The sequence below is a fragment of the Salvia splendens genome, chromosome 16 (assembly GCF_004379255.2).
Source record: "Salvia splendens isolate huo1 chromosome 16, SspV2, whole genome shotgun sequence".
Taxonomy (NCBI): Eukaryota; Viridiplantae; Streptophyta; class Magnoliopsida; order Lamiales; family Lamiaceae; genus Salvia; species Salvia splendens.
The window spans coordinates 17514136-17530004 of NC_056047.1; the positions used below are offsets into that span (position 1 = coordinate 17514136).

The 15869-nt window shown below is 39.7% G+C and overlaps 1 pseudogene; it reads right to left on the bottom strand.

Moving 5' to 3' along the window:
- Positions 1 to 13198: 13198 nt before the first annotated feature.
- On the bottom strand, positions 13199 to 13885 carry LOC121771192 (annotated as a pseudogene).
- Between the last annotated feature and the right edge of the window lie 1984 nt (positions 13886 to 15869).

The window sequence follows — 15869 nt, forward strand, 5'->3', positions numbered from 1 at the left end:
TGTTATCTTATCTCCTCTCCTTTTTGTGAAAAGTGTATGATCATAAAGACTCTGTTTGAAACCATGCTTGACCATTGCTTGGCAAAATCTTCCAAACCATATTCTCGGAGACTGCTTCAAGCCGTATAGAGTTTTCTTCAATCTGCACACCTCTCCAGGACCGAATTCGCTATCAAATACTGGTGGAACTGCCATATAGACTTCATTGTCTTTGTCTAATTCTCCATGGAGGAAGGCATTAGTCACATCAAACTGATGTAGCGACCAATCCTTACATGCTGCAACTGACAATAATGCTCGGATCGTGTCAAGTTTGGCAACTGGAGAGAAAGTCTCGTCGTAATCAATTCTATACACTTGAGTGTATCCTTTGGCCACCAATCGCGCCTTATATCTCTCGATGGATCCATTTGCACGTCTTTTGATGGTAAAAACCTATCTACATTCGACTGGTTTCTTCCCTTCTGGTAGAGTACATTTTTCCCACGTTCCATTCTTGATCAGAGCATCAATTTCCTTCTTCATAGCTTCCCTCCAATGTTTGTGCTTGACTGCTTCTTGGAAAGACTGGGGAATTTCTTCCTCTTCATATAGGGCAACTTCAAATGCTCGGACCATCTCTGTAAGGTGTCCTTGAACTATGTTTTTCATTGAATATTTTGTTTTTCTCCCTTTCCAGTCTAGAGAGTATCTTTTGGGAGAGATTCTCCTTGTACTTCTGTGTGGTAGTTCATACCGCTTTTCACTATCGTTTCTGTTGCCGGTGTCTCCTTCTTGGCTTATCCTGTCAGTGTTAGGGATTTCTAATGGAACTGATGGAACTGTATTGATTTCAGAGTTGTTTACCTCAGGATTTGAAGACAGGGTTGATGGTTGGGTGATGTCTCCAAACTCTGCAGTCTGACTAGTGGATTGTGATAGCTCGTCTGTTGGATTAACTTCTATGGCAGGAATGGGTTCTTCTTCCCTTGACTCAACTTCCCCTTGCTCGGTTTCCCCTTGTATAGGTTCTGTATGATGGGTTGTGTCCTTTGGGATGTATAGCCAATTTAGTGGGACGCTAATTGGACTATGTGGTTGACTCTCCCCCTAACCGCTAGATTGACTGTAGTAGTATTCACTCTCAATAAAGACACAGTTCATGGTAGTGTACATGTGCTTAGTGATAGGGTCATAGCACCGGTACCCTTTCTGATTGACACCATACCTGAGAAAAACACATTTAACGGCACAAGGAGAGAATTTGGTACGGTCATGTTTCAGGATGTGGACGAAGACAGTACAACCAAAGACTTTAGGGTCAAGCGTGAGATAGATTGGTTTCTGTATGGCTTCATGGTTGATAAATGTATCAATGGGAGTTTTGAAGTCGAGGATACCTGTTGGAAGACGGTTCATAAGGTACACAGAGGTGGCTATAGCTTCTGGCCAGAAAGATGTGGGGATTTTTTATTCGATGAGGAGAGACCTGGTAATTTCTAGGATATACCTATTCTTACGTTCTGCTACCCCATTCTGTTCAGGTGTATAGGCACAAGAAGTCTGGTGGATAAGCCCTTTTTCAACAAAGAAAGTTTTCATGTTGGCATTTATATATTCTCCCCCATTGTCGGATCGTAAGACTTAGATATTCTGTTTATATTGGGTTTGAACCATACTGTAGAATTGAGTAAATTTATCAAAAACCTCAGATTTATTTTTTAAGAAATATACCCAAGTCATACGAGAATAGTCATCGATTAACAGGAGGAAATAACAGAAGCCCTGGCCCCCATTGATTGGGGCAGGACCCCAGACATCTGAGTGAATCAAAGAAAATGGGGTAGACTCTCGAGTATTATTTAGCTTAAAGGAATGTCGATGGCTTTTGACCAGGTGACAAGTTTCACAATCAAGAGAGTGCACAGTAGAAGCTAACTTAGGGAACATTAATTTCAGATATCCTATAGAGGGGTGCCCTAACCGACGATGTAATAGACAAACCTTCCTTGTAGTTGGTTTATGAGTCAGTAACGAAGTACTTTGTTGAGCTATCTCATCCATGTAGTACAGTCCGTTTCGTTCAGTGCCACGCCCAACTATCGTCCCTGTCTTGGTATCCTGTAACGTACAAAAACGAGGCTGCATCAGTAATTTACAGTTTAACTCTTTCGTCACATGACTGACGGATAACAACTTGTGTGAGAAAGTTGGAACAAAGAGGCAGTTAGAAAGCCGGAGAGTTGGAGAAATGTCAATGGTGCCTGCCCCTCTACTCGAGCTAAATCGCCATTGGTTGTTTGGACATAGGTTCTTCGAGATTCTGAGATGTCTAAAAAATCAGATGCATCAAAAGACATGGTGTCAGTTGCTCCATAATAAAAAAATCCAATGGTTGTCTTTTGGACCTATATTTGAGGATGAGGAACAAGCTAGAGCTTCAAAGGAGTTTTCACACTTGATGGTGGGGTGAAACTTGAGGTTTTCACATTTTAGCTCCTTAAATTTGGAATTTTTGGATGATTGGGATGAAATCTGTAAATTTCCAGATGGCCGCCATCGTTGCCGCCGACCTTTCCTCCAATGGCAGCCAGTTCCACTGCTCTTCCACCAGCTTTTGCCACGTATGCATTAGCGCCACCGCCTATCCCTGCCTCGGCACTGATTACAACGCCTTCCGTGCCGACGTGTCGACCGACAGCTGTCTGTCGTCCCTCTTGATTTTGGAGTGATGGTGACGTCGAATCACGACAATCGACGAGGGCGCTAGCATATGTCTTCTTTGAAGTGGTATGCCCCTCCTTATTCTCTGACACCGGTGCGTAACTTCCGTCCTCTTTTCCTCTTGTTTCTGGCAGCGGCAAAAGAGTTTTACAGCGGAGGTATGGTCTTTCGGCAGAAACGCCGTTAGTCACCGTGTGAGACGGAGGTGATTCGCCGCTGATCTTCTTCGGGGTGAGGGCAAATTTGTGAGAAAGGTCGGGGTTTGTGGTGATACATCTTTGGTTGTTTGCCTGTACCGTTGTTGCAGTAGGAGCGATACATTTGGACTCTACTCCGAGATTCTTTGGTTTGGATGAATTTTGGCTTTGATTTGTGTTTGATCTGTACAAATCAATTAGATTTGATATTGTCTCGACCAATTGCTCGAGAGTGTATATTTGGATGACCTCCATTGGAGGTTTTCTATTGATTTCCTGCTCTGATACCATCTTAGAAATAGTAATCGAGAGAGGCATTGTGTGAAAGATAATTCATGGTGGCTCAAGGTTGAAGCGAAGAGAGTTGATTGTATTTCTGTTATATTTGAAGGAGATACAGATACTCCCTTTTATAGGGATCTTACAACTTTAGGAAACACCTCCATCACTCTAGGAACTATCACTAATTTATAGTATCTAGGAAAGTTCACACATTTATTGTAATAGCAATTACCAAGTTTGGTGGTACTTGGTACTAGCCGTTTGTATCCATTTTTTGACAATGGGAACACTGCTCAGCATATAACAGTGTTAAAGGGGAGAACGCACTTCAATCGCCACCTAGTTGACAAAAATAAAGTGCAGACCCTGCACAAAAACAACATAGGGAAATTTGAAATTGAAGATGCAGGCAGTCAAGAAATTGGTGCATTGCTCGCCAACTTCGCGGAACCACCACACCCCGTAGAATAACGGCATGAGTTGATGATGAGTGCCGCCATTCAAATCGCAGTATTTGTTGTTCAAATGTGTAGCGACCAACCTGGTGGCGTCAGGACATAACAAGAGAGGTGAGAGTCAGGTATGTATAATTGGTTTGTAGCAGCTAATTATTTTGCGCTTTTCGGGGGGGCTGTTTACCATTTGCGCATTGGCAATTGGTTTAACAACAAAATACCCCCCGAATACTAAAAATAATGACTCCTACGTGTCAATCGGTATTGTGTATGCATCATCAATTTGGGTGATGCATCATATATCTACCGCTCCCGATCAAGCTCTAATCATGCTTGCTCTAAGACGATTTTCCAAAGATCTGTGTATTTGCCGCCAAAGTAAATATATGCAAAATGCTGGTATTAGCGTGGCCAGAAGCGTGTTTTGAAGTTAATGAACCCAATTCATGTCGCAACAATGATGGGGAAGGCGGATGTCCTCCGCTATCTTCTACGAGATCGAACGTTCCCGGTAGCAGGCATAAGGTCGGCGGCAGAGGGATGATTCTGCATTTGTGCGTCGATAACAACCAATTTTTGCAGCTAATTAATATTTTTGCATTATTTGGGGGACTGTCATTGGCAACTGGATTGCCATCAAAATACCGCCGCATAGTAAAAATCATGACTCCCGCCTTGTGGTTTTATTATGTGTCAGTTGGTATTGTGTATGCATCATGGGTGATGCATTCATCTACGGCTCTTGATCAACCTCTAATCATGCTTACGTCTGGTATTATTTTAAATATTTTATTTTGTCATAACTTCTTTTAAAAGTAAATATTTTTACATGGGTGGCTTTTTAAATTTACTTCTACAATTATTTTCTAGAAATAAAAAATATGTCAGTATGGTTTGATAATGTAAAAAAAATACATTAAGTATAGAAAATGTTATCGAATTATCAATAAAAAAATGCTATCAAAATGTAGAAGTAGAAAGTAAATGTGAAGTATCAGCAATAGCGCCAGAGATAACAAAATAGAACCTTCATGTATGGACCCAGTTGGAAGACAGAAACAAGTATAGTACAATTGATTCATGTTTAATACTACTGGAAAGTGAAATTTTATACAAATGCACCACATGAAAATGACAAACAGAAATCAAAGTATGAAATAAACTTCATCAAATAACTTATAGTAGTATTATACATTTATAAGAGTTGGAATTTAAGAGAATTTAAGAAAGCAGGCCTGGGCAGACAAAAGGTACATATGGAACTTGATAAGGCGTCATCCTCATCGTCATCCTCATCCTCTCAAGACAAGGCATTAAGGCAATCCGTCTTTTTTGCGATTTCCGACAAGGATCCTTATTTTGTTGTTGGAAATTGAAAAAAGATGCAAATAGAATGCTATGCTGATGTTAGGGAAGTAATCAAAGACGCCTTGCCTTAATGCCTTATTTGGAGAGGAAGAGGATGACGCCTTCTTGTTCTTCTGCCCTTGTATGGAGGAAGACATAGTCAGAATTCAGGTTTTAATTTATAATTAATTGTTGTTACAATTTGATAGTATTAATCACAAATTTGTTATTCATGCTTTAAATCAAGTTTCTTATCATATTTGTATTATATGCGTCAATCAGATTATTCAAATTTGTTATATTTGATTATACGCGTTAATCAGGATATCAAATTCTGTTATATTTGCTGAAATTTGTTATTATACATGTTAATCAGTTTATTCAAATTTGTTATGGAGTTTTAGATTATACGCGTTAATCATATTATTCAAATTTGTTACTACCTCGCTCCACACGAAAAATTGTTTATTTTGTCATTTTAGTATGTTCACAAACTTAAGTCTCAATTCTAAAAATGAAAAGTTTTTCGTCCATATTTTCCCACTTTTTCTCTCATCTCTCTCTCTCTTATTTTGCTTACTTTGTCTTCTTCTTTCTTACTTTATCAATTTCTCGTTAAAACTCATTTCGTCCACAAATAAGACTATTTTTTTGGAGGGGGTATATATTTGAATATACTCGTTATTATCAAATACTATTGATGTTCTTTGTACTGATTAAAAATCAATGGGTTCAAAATTGGTCCCTGGAAAATGAAGTTGCACGTTTTAAATCCCCGAACTCGAAAAAATATCAACACAGTTCTTTGAAAAATCTTTAATCACATTTCAGGTCCTTCTCCATTTATTTTTTCTCATTTTACCCTTGAACTCCTTTAGGCATACTTTATCTAAATTTAATATTTTACGAATTCAAAACTAACTATTCAGATATCATTTTTAGTTCCAATTTATAAAAGAATGCAGTTAATAAGTGAAAAATGAAGTATTAACTATTAAGTACATATTCCGAAGTAGGCTTCTACATATATTTATTATACTCCATATATTGTTATATAATTTTATGTACATAATTTTTATATTATAACATAAGACACTTAATTTTTTTAAAGTTGTAGTAATAGACTAAAGTTTAAAAAATCACATATAATATTATTTTAATAAACTAAAATTTAATTTATTTATTCATTAAAATATTTAAAAAACTACATATAATACTATTTTAATAAACTACATATTTATAGTAATAATTCTAAAATATAATGCGTATTTTTATATAAATTGTAATCTATGTGTATTTTTATATATATTGTAATTTAAAAAAATGGAATGTAAGATTTGAATTCTTAAAATATACTATAAACTCTCAAGGAGTTAGGAGCAAGATGGAAATAAATAAATTACGAAGGACCAAAAATATGATTAATGATTTTTCAGGGACCAATTTCAAGGTTTATTCTTTCTTTAAACTCAAGAGCCCTTTCAAGAACTCTATATATCGAGTGTAGGGGTGTTGAAACGGGTAGCGGGTAACGGGTATTCCCGAACCCGACCCGATACCCGCCGGGTATCGGGTACCCGTTACCCGACGGAATCGGGAAACGGGGCGGGGTCGGGTATAATAATTTAGGGTTTTGCGGGTATTGGGATACCCGATACCCGATCGGGTAATCCCGATAGTCCCGAAAATACCCGATATATATTTATATTTTATAATTTTATAATTTTTATTTTAATACTTGCTCTTCATGATGTAATTTTTTAAAGATTTTAATATTTAAAAACCATCGCCTATGTTATTAGTAATATATTATAAAATGTATTTTTTAAGTTTATAACTTGTAACTAGGTTAGGGTTAAGAATCTTAAGAGTTAAGATCACAAATCTTTTTCCCCGTCTTTTCTCTTACTCTTCAACTCCAGCCTCCTCCCACCAGCCTCCTCCCTCCTTCAACCCGCATCTGCCGCTGCTGATTCCGTCCATTCAGGTAACTATGATTTTTTTTTTCGTATTTTCCAATTTCCATTTTAAAAGTTGGAGATAGAAATAGAATGTCAACGATAGAAACTTACGGAATTTGCTTAACTTTGTCTATTGCTTAAAAGGAATAACTTCTCTAAACAGAATGCATAACTGTTAATTGACCATATTCTGTGGATGGTGCTATCTCTCTAAGTTGTTGCTATAGAAAATCAAAGTTAGATGAGTCCTCATTAACTATTTATTATTCTTAGTTTAATGAGTGTTAGATTTACTACTGCAAAGGAATGGGATGCAGAGTATCATGATAAGGTTATCTAGAAAATACTCATAGAACGTATTATACAAACCACACTTTCTCAGCATGTTTTCACCTCATTATATAACTCCAAGGTTTAAATTTATGTAGAGAGTAACGAGTAGTAATATGAATTTGTCATATTTGCAATATATAATATAAGTTTTACCACACTGTACACATATACTGTACAAATATAGTATATGTTTAATGCACAGTATATTAGTACACAAACTATATTATACAAAACAACACACATGACACATATAGGATCTATTATATTTTATGCTACACACATATCTATATCTATAATCTATATTTTATTACTGGGAAACATACACAATTACACATGATACGGCATACCTCATACTCATATATTTACACAATGCATACAGTAACATCTCATATTGAAATTTTTATGTTTTTGTAGGATGGGATCAAGGAAGCGTCAAAATAACAATATTGTTACCGTTACCGATGATGATCAACAGTCTGAGGATCATGAAATACTAAAGGATATTGAAGATGAAGAAGAAGCAAGGACAGAAGCTCCAAGTCCAAATAAAAAAAGAAAAGGAGCCAAGGGGGCTTCCAAGCGGAAAACCACATCGGTGCATTGGAAAGACTACGACAAAGTGATGGTTAAAGAAGGTAATCCCCCTGTTCAGAGAATGAAAGCACAGTGCAAGCGTTGTGGTAAGTTGATTGCTGCAGACTCACGGGGGTGCGGGACCAACGGCTTGAAGAACCACACAATTTCTTGTTTAAAGAAAAATGCTGAAGTTGGTGATGGTCAGACAATTTTGGCATACTCTGTGGATGGTGGCAGTAGAGAATTGACAACTTGGAAGTTTGATCAGAAGACGATCAGACTAGGACTTTGCAAGATGATCCTTCTCGACGAGCTTCCTTTTTTATTTGTTGAGCGTGAAGGTTTTCAATATTTCATGCGGCTGGTTTGTCCACAGTTTCAGATACCTTCGAGACAAACAATACGTTCGGACTGTGTACAATTGTTTCTTGAGGAGAAACAAAGTTTGGTCAAATTCTTTCAGAGAAGAGGCATGGGAAGAGTCTCAATCACAACCGACTGCTGGACTTCGTTGAACAACAACAGCTTCATTTGTGTCACGGCACACTATATCGGGAAAGACTGGATATTGCACAAGAAGATAATCAACTTTTCCAAGATCGATAGCCACAAGGGTGATGACATTGGCGCTGCTATAGTGAAATCATTGACGGATTGGGGTTTGAATAATTTATTCTCTTGCACTTTGGATAATGCATCACAAAATGATACCGCAATTGATGTCGTACAGACGCACATGGAGCAGAATAACATAAATATATTGGGTGGCAAGTACTTCCACGTGCGTTGTGCAGCACATGTCTTGAATTTAATTGTAAAAGACGGTTTGAAAGAAATTGGCATTTCCATTAGGCGAGTTAGGGAGGCGGTGAGGTGGCTTAAGAGTTCACCATAGAGATGGGGGTTGTGGGAAAAAGTATTGGATTATCTAGGAGACAAGATTGATTCCAAGAAGAAATTGTGTATGGATGTTCCAACGCGATGGAACTCTACTTATTTGATGTTAGAGTCAGCTATACCGTATGCTGAGGCATTCACTACATTTGGAATCACGAATTCTTCTTTCGGGAAAGATTTGCGTGAAAGAATGTAAGATGATAAACCTATAGGGCCGCCCGAGGAAGACGATTGGGTAAATGTGAAGAAGATGATTTCCTACCTTAAGAAGTTCCACTCATTTACTCAGATTCTCTCTGTTACTAAAAAGCCAACATCGCATTTGTTTTTTACAGAGATGTGTGGTATATTTGACCTTATCCGTCGATTGGAGATGAGCAGTGAATATGATGTTAGTTCCATGGCTTCAAGGATGAGGTTAAAGATTGGTAAGTATTGGCTGGAGGAAACCGAATTGAATGTGAAGATGAACAAGATTTTATACATGGCTGCTGTTCTAGATCCGAGACAGAAGATGAAGCATATTGAAACGTGCTTGAAATTGTTGTATGGAAATGCTCGAGGACTTGAAATGGTGAAAGAGGTGAGAGACTCCATTAGGGAGTTGTTTGTGTTTTATAGTGCGAGGTATGCACCTCGTCCTCCTAGTCGATCATCGTTTGATGCGAATAAAGAGAACTCCTCATGTGAAGAAGATACTTACAGCATGTTTGCTATGAGTGATGATGACGAGGATTCTAGTAATCAGACTGAGCTTGATATTTATCTAACAGACAGGAGACACAAAGTCCCGAGGGAAGAAATGGCAAGTTTCGATTTGCTGAAGTGGTGGTCTGAGCATACACACTATCACGTTTTGAGCGAGATGGCAAGGGATATTCTAGCAATTCCCGTTTCGAGTGTTGCTTCAGAGTCTGCTTTTAGCATGGGTGGTCGTGTTCTCTCTCCGTATAGAAGTTCATTGTCTTGCACGATGGTGGAGGTTTTGATTTGTGCCGGAGATTGGTTGAAGACTTGTGATTTGGACAAGAAAGATGAAGAAGACGTTGATGACGAAGAACAAGAAAAGGAATACCGCGATGGTAAGTATAATTCTTATTTATACACAATTTACATTTCCTTTTCATATCATAAGAATTAGAATTCTTATTTGTTTCTGTTTATTTGTTTAGTTTTAGTCAGGATTGACGAGATGGCTCCAACGAGGCAACGAGCAATGTCCATGGTGCAAGAGTGATGCACGCGCCAGATGAAGAATGATTGGTGAAACCATGTGAAACTTTTATTACTTTAGATTTTTTAATGGTAATTTGGAGTTTGGATTTTTTGGCATTGTAATTGAAAAACTCTTTAGATTTTGACTGACTGCAAAGACTACTAGGATTCAATTTTTTAAACATTGTGATAGCATTTAAAACTTAAAATTCACGTGCTAGAATATTTTGCATCTTTTTTCATGTAAAGAGTAATTCTATGCTTTATGTTGCGTAGTCTATTTGTGCTTTTGCGGAGGCCTCGATGAACACTGCTTAACAGAAGCTTTGGCCACTTTATCTTAGCACTATGTCTCGGCTTGCAAAAAATTACGACGGGTGGTATTTGTACAGTTCATATGATTATTTAAAGCAGATATTTCAAAGATTACATGGCTTGATCTCAATTCTCAATAAAATTAAATAATAATAAAAAGTTTCAAGTGAGAATATTACATTCATCAAGTAGTATTTTTAAAAAATCATCTAAAAATATACAAATCATATTTAAAAAAAGAAGATTTCAAAAAACAAAAAATGTTTCGGGTCGGGTACCCCCGGTGTCGGGTGCGGGATACCCGACTCGGGTATCGGGTAATACCGACTAACTGCGGGACGGGTATCGGGACTAACTTTTCGGCCAAAATCGGGTGCGGGTACCCGCGGGTACCCGTTTCGACACCCCTAATCGAGTGGTATGAAAACTAAAACACCTACCCTCTTCTTGTGCATATTTTTTAATTTGCAGTCTATTACTATAGGATAACAAAAAGGGCACGTCAAATCATCTAATTGTTCGATTTTCAGAATCATAAGAAAGAACAGTCACAATAGGGCGCCGTCCCGCCTCCGTGCGGACGACACCCCCTATGGCTAGGCGCAGGGCTGGAGATGGCACTCGGCGGGCGCTCGTAGGGAATGGCAGGGCGTGAAGGCGCTCGACGCCTATTGCACGCCGTCCAACCGCCGAGCGGGCGCCATCTGCTATTTTTGATTTTTTTATTGAGATGGGCTGTGAGATGATAGGAGCATTAGCAATGGGGCGCCCTTAGGCGGGCCCTATGCACTGCCACGTCATCATTTTTATCCTCCTACCCTCCCACCTGCAGTGTGGCGCCCTAAGGCGCGCCCTATGCATTTTCTTTTATTTGAATATTTAAATAACTATAAAAATTGGGAAAAAACTTCATTTCATTTATAAAAATTAATACATTACAATACGAATTAAAAAAATACGCAAAATCAGCGACGGTGGTTAGGCCCACACTTCTTCAATCATGTCGTTCATGAGCTGGACATGGTCTTGTTGGTTGCGCATTGAGGCCTGTCTAGATAGAACCTCATTGAAGCCCGTCGGTAATCCTCTAGCGGGGGGCTCGGTCGCCGTGCAGGACGAGCTAGATGCACCTTCATCATCGTTCCAGTCGGTGATGGTCCCACCTTCATGCTCGACTATCATGTTGTGCATGATTATGCACGCATACATGACATCGACGATGACTTCCTTGAGCCAGAGACGAGCCGGCCTTTCACAATTGCCCACCGTGCTTGGATCACACCAAATGCCCGCTCGACATCCTTCCGCGCCGCCTCCTGCTTTTGCGCAAATAAAACCCTCTTCTCACCAATTGGGCAACTGATCGAAAAACAGGCCACCGTGGGTATATGCCATCGGCCAAGTAGTACCCCATGTGGTATTGGCGCCTGTGCAGTGAACTCGATGGCCAGGCCGTTGCCATTGCATTGCTCGGTGAAGAGGGTGGATGAGTTGAGGACGTTAATGTCGTTGTTCGACCCGACCACGCCGAAGTAAGCATGCCAGATCCAGAGCCGATGGTCAGCGACAGCTTTGAGGATCATCGTCGGGTGGCTGCCCTTGTATCCACTAGTGAATTGGCCTCTCCACGCCGCCGGATAATTCTTCCACTCCCAATGCATACAATCGATGCTCCCTAGCATCTCAGGAAAGCCGTGCGCCGTCTCGTGCATCTTCATCAGGCCCTGACAATCAACGGCAGTCGGCTTGCGCAAATATGTGTCGCCGTAGGCCTCCACAACTCCCTTACAAAATCTCTTCAGGCACTCCCGGCCTGTTGTCTCCCCGACGTGGAGGTTCTCGTCGAAAATGTCCGTCGTGGTGCCGTAGGCCAACTGACGGAGTGCAGCCGTGCACTTTTGCAACGGTGTAAGGCCGGGTCTGCCGACGCCATCTTCCCGATACATCATGTATTCATCACGGGACGACAAAGTCCGGACAATGCTGAGAAAAAGGTAACACGACATTCTAAACCGGCGGCGGAAAACGGTCGGTCCCCACCGTGGTTGCTCGGCAAAATAGTCTGCAATCAGATGTTGGTGAGCTGCCGCGTGGTCGCGTCGGACAACCGTCCGACGTCGAATAGGCCTATGGATCTACTCCGCCGCCTCCTCGCGCTGCATTTCTACTAAGCATTCCGCCATGGCCTCTTCAACGGTTGCATCTAAGGCTTCCGAGGTCGGACTACCTGACTCCGAGGAACTAGAACTAGTGTCGTCGTCGTGGTTCATTTTGGTATGTGAGAGAGATAGAAATGTGAGAGATGAGAGAAATGAGAGAGGCGAGATGTTCGTATGAACAAATGAATGAGAAACGAGGTTTAAATAGACAAAATTCGGAAAAAAAATTCAAAAACGCGTGTCATCGTCCACCGAGCCCACAATGGTACCCGATGGCGCGGACGATGTTGTCCGCGCTTCTTCCGCTCCCTATGGCGAGCACCCACAATGGAGGCATCGTCCGCGCCCGAGGACGATGGCACGCATAGGCGTGCCATCGGGCGCCCCATTGTGGGTGCCCTAAGCCTATAATGTGGCATGGGTAGTTTTTGGGAGGACTATTGGGAGATCCGCCAATGAGATCAACAATAAAATTTTGTAAATTCTAAATAATAAAAAATGACATGATTTAATAAAATTCATTCGGTTCATTTTTGTCTATTCACAAATTATAGTAAACCTGTCTTTCAGATCAGGTAGATCACATCATCTACTAATACTAACATTTCAACCATTTTTCTCTCAATCTCACTTCTGCTATATTAATTTAACACTAAAACTACTGGTAGTTGACTACTACGATTATTGACAGTGTATGAAATGTGTATTAAGTGTACCCACAAGTAAAATGATCATCCTTATTTATTATACCAGCCCACTAGAGGTTACAACACTCAACAAACATGACAGAAATTAGTCGTTACATTTTTGCTATCACTTCAAACACCGAAAAATCGATCACAACAGCCTACTAATCTTGTAAATCTGACCCTCTGAAACCAACTGCGAGCTAATGGTCTACTATTAATAATGTAAAACGTAGACATCATATTGAACAACAGCATCCGACGTCTTGAAGTCAGAGAAATGAGTCCTCGCCTTTGCATACCCTCTCGCGAACCGGAACACGCCGCTGCCCCCGACGATCGGCATCTCCCTCGTGGCCGAGAACACCGCGTTCCGCCCCAGCACGATGAGCGTGCTCCCGTTGAATTTCCCCTCCAAAAACGCGAAATTGAGCGCCATCAGGAGCCCCGTCTGGCTCGAGTCGGCGGAGGCGTAGAGCCCCAGCGATCTCGGAGCCCGCGGTGAGGGGGTCGTCCATTACCATCACGGCGCCGAAGCCGGTGGCGGAGGAGTTGGTGGCGCCCGCTGACGGTGTCGTGGAAGTAGAAGTGGAGGTGGCTTAGCTTCTCTCGCTTCGTTGATATCCCCATTTTTCGTTTGTTGAGCCTCGTTGAGAACGAGTTTGTGGGGAGGAGAAGGGTGAGAATGGTGGTCGCGGCGGCTCTGGCCATGGCGGATTTGAGAGAGAGAGAGAGTAAAGAAAGAGAAAATTGTTTCGCGCAAATGCAGTTAAAGGGCATGAGAAAGGATTGAGATTGGTGTCTCTTTATTTTGGGGAGATGAAATGGTTATGGAAAAATATGTCTTTTTCAACTTTTACTTGTATAAAGAGGAAATATGTGTTCCAAAATAGTTCTAATATACTTCATTTGTATGATTTTTTCAGTCAAATTTAAAGGTTAAATTCAAGGGAAATAAATTAAAAGTTGCACTAGGCCTGCTTAACCGGCCGGTTCTATCCGGTCCGGTTTGACCGGGTACCCAGTTACAAATTTTCATAAATTCCGGAATCGGAACCGGATCCGACCGGTTCTTACCCGGCCGATTCTGGTTACGAATCGGATCCAATTTGTAGTTTTAATTTTAATTTTTTTGAATAATTCAACATCTAGAAATATATCAATTTATACCGAAAAATTCAAAGAAACACACAAAAATACAAATCAACAAGATAACAATATTCATCTTCCAATATTCCAATATCTAAAAACAATAATTCAATAAATACCTAAAAAGTATAACACCTAAAAATCAAAATCTACACACAACAAAATACTAACAAGTATACACCTAAACATATGCAACACCATACACACACAACATCTTAAACACACATACACTGCCCCATACACACACACACAGGCGTTACACGCACACACACAACCTCAATACAGACACACACCCGTATACCCACACAACCCCTATAAGATAATTCGATACTAATTATTAGTATCTTATAAAATTTGAAAATCTAAAATTGATTTATTTTTCGGTTCTGGGTAAAAATCGGTCGGTTCCGAGTAGAACCGAAACCGAAAATTTTGAGAACATTAGAATCGGTACCGGAAAACCGGTTCTCAGTTCCTCAATTACCCGGTCGGTTCCGGTTCTGATTCCGGGTACCCGAGAACCGATTAAGCAGGCCTAAGTTGCACTTTTATATCTATATTTAAAGTGGCAGTTGTGTGATTATTTACCGGAATGCTATTTAGGTGGAAACATAACTATTGGTTGAATTGATGGTCCAATAAAGTGATAGCTTCTAAAGTAAGTTTAAAAAAACCGTTAATAAAATTCCATTTAATTCATCCTGCTGAAAGAGAGAATGCCAACTACACCTCTGTGCAGAGCCACCAAGCCGGACCCAACTTGTGCCTGGGTTAAGACAAGGAGACGACCATCATCCTCATGGGACAAATTGCACATTAAAACTCACGTGGCGTCCGTAATATTTAAGTACTTTATCAATTGCACATTAAAATCTGTGTCATAAACAACTAAATATACTATATTTTTTAAGGTCAAAGATAGTGTATTTTAGATCCATGAACTGGAATGATATCAATACATGTCATTGAAAAATTTATATTTATGGACAAAGATAGTGTATTTTAGATCCATGAACATTTTAGATCCATGAACTGAAATGATATCAGTACATGTCATTGAAAAATTTATATTTATGGACAAAGATAGTGTATTTTAGATCCATGAACTGAAATGAATATCAGTACATGTCATTGAAAAATTATAAGTCACATTTCAGTCTTAACCCCTTCTTTCCTATTTTGTTCCTAAACCTCTTGAAGACATAAGAGCATCCACATCCGTGCTCTTGCCAACGAGCACGGATGTGGGCCCTGACCCACTTTTACTCCCTGCTCTTAGGCAAGAGCACAACACTCACATTCGTGCTCTTCCGCAAGGACAAGCTCAATGGTCCCACCATTCTATTATTCAATTTAAATAAAAACATTTCCGCAATATTAAAATGCATTAAAATTACCCGGAATAATATTACAAATTATAAAAAAAATTACATAATTAAAATCTTAAAAATTAAAAATTACACAATTAAAATCCTAAAAATTAAAAATTACATAATTAAAATCCTAAAAATTGAGATTGAGAGAGTTGTTTGGTATAGTGTCATTTTTTGTGTTTGAAATGAGAGTATTTATAGATGAAAGTATGAATTATGGG